Source organism: Cupressus sempervirens, chromosome 10 (genome assembly GCF_028749045.1).
Source record: "Cupressus sempervirens isolate cs-2001-9-10 chromosome 10, ASM2874904v1, whole genome shotgun sequence".
NCBI classification, from domain to species: Eukaryota; Viridiplantae; Streptophyta; class Pinopsida; order Cupressales; family Cupressaceae; genus Cupressus; species Cupressus sempervirens.
Window position 1 is genome coordinate 172591467 of NC_143127.1, and position 2413 is coordinate 172593879.

A 2413-nucleotide genomic window follows, 5' to 3' on the forward strand; every position below is an offset into this window, starting at 1 on the left:
GAGTCACTCATTTCTTGAGTGACTTGATCACCATTGCTTGGACTTGTATTCTTGGTAGACTTTGGAACCCATTGCTATCTCATCTATTTTTGGATGTTATCAACTTTTGCCTTCTTTTCATCTTCAATTCTACCAGTATTCATGCAATTGTTGGCAAGATGACCAAGTTCTGTACAAATGAAACATCTTTTAGTAGTATCTCTTTTCCTTAAATGATGCTTTACACAATTCATTCCAATGTGTCCAAATTCTCCACAATAATGACATCTACACTAGGTGTTGTAGTCCGAACCAAATATTGCTTTCACAATTTTCTTTGTTGGATTCAATACCTTGGTTTTGCATTCTGATGAATTGTGTCCATGTTTCTTACATTTGTGACATTTGCCTTCAAATCTTGGTTTCTCTTTGTATTCATTAGCCTTATGACCATGCTGATTGCAATTGTAGCACTTTCCATTGAATTTTTCTTTTCTATTGCTCCAACATTTGTTTGAAGTATGACCTATCTTACCACAATGATTGCAAGTACATTTTTTATTCTTTTGAGCTCCTTGCTTAGATGATTCTCCTTCTTTTGTATATCCAATTCTTGGTTTTCCTTTTTGTCCATAGAGATTTTTCTTATTCAATTGATTCATGTCTTCTTGGGATTGATCATCATTCTTTCATTGATTTTCCTTTCAAAGTTTAGATCATTTCATAATCTTTCATTGATTTTCTTTTCAGAGTTTAGATCATTTTGTAATCTTTCATTTTCAGATCTTAGGCTCATGATTTCTTCAATTGCATTGGAGAGTTGATCAATAAAGTCTACTTTCTGAAGGGATTGGTTTTGGATTTCATTGTTCTTTCCATCTAACTCTTCTTTTATCTTGTTTTTCTACTCCATGACTTCACATAGCCTTATTGACTAAATTTCTTGTTCTCTTCTTAGTTTTCTTACTTCTTCTTTTAGGGAACCATTCTTTTCTAGGAGTTCTTCTATTGATTCATTGGCTTCATCTTGATTACTTGAATGAAGATCTTCAATTCTTTCTTCAACATAGATTCATTTGAATTTCAAGTTCTTTTCTTCTTTTCAAGGATTGAGAGAGTTACTCCTTTTCTTTCTTGAGTTGTGATGGGGACACAACCCAACAACAGAATAGACACAATAGAAAGGGGGAATTATATTAACTAAGAAAATAAGCTAGTACAAACAGTGCAGAGAAAATAAAATTCAAAACATGCCCTACGGGCTTACAATAGCATAAATCTGGAGAATATTTCTCCTTTTAGCACCTCCTCTCAAGCTCCAATCCGAACTGCCTTTTACAATGCCAAAAATCTCCTTAAATAGACCCCGGAGGGTTAAGGACTAGGAGTACATTCTAGAAAGTGCTAGTAGGCATCCACCAACAAAAAAGAAGGTTCCAAAAGCCATGTTAGAAGTCGGTGCAAATCTAGAAGAATCCAGAAACAGTAGCCGAACTTTCGGGAGGCATAACTTTTGAACCGTAGCTCCGATTGACGAACTGTTTACATTTTCGGAAAGCTCTCAAAGCGCTCTATAGCCCTATGGATAAGCTTTGCTTCTCCCCCATTTTTTGACCCTTTTTGAGGTCATTTACTGCCCCGAACCTGACTTTGAAGCATTCTTAGGAGGTCTCCAAAACCCGAAAAACTGCAATAAATTTCAAACCATGGGGCCTTTTGACCTGATTCTTTTTCTGGAATGCTCTAAATCTCAATTACATTCATCTGGCCATGTCACACCTTCTAGGTCACCAAAATGATGGCCAAATTGCATGCTCCTATTTTTTCAGGATTTTCAAATGCACTGATAGTTGAACTATGAGAGTTGGAACCTTTATTTGAGCCAAATGGGTATCCAAAAATGTAAAGACATGAAACAGAAACTAAGTCTAAGTACATTTTTTTGGGTGACACAGGATTGCCCTTATACCTCTGGATGCTCCTGCATCAAGTTGGGAAATAACCATTTCCAAATCTAGCTTCTCATTTTCAATAGCTTTGTCAAGTTTGAATATCTCCATGGCCTTGATCTTTTCTCAAGCTATTAAACTTTCTCCTAAGAACCACAAAGCTCTGATACCAATTGTTGGAAATGTTCTTAACTAGGATAAGTTACTAAGAGGAGAGGGGTTAATCAGTAACTTGTAAAACTTATAAAATTTCAACTCTTAATCCAACAGTCTAATTAGCATTTAACCCTTCTCATATAATCTAATCTAATTGTATGCATAAGAAACTAAAAATATGAAAGCATTCATAAGACTTTGACACAAAGATTTGGTGACCCAGAAACCTTCAAAATAGAAAGTAAAACTAGGGTGGGGATGATACCCACAAGCTTTAGTACTATAGTATAAATTTTTTCTGTTAAGGCTTACATTGATCACTTTTGATG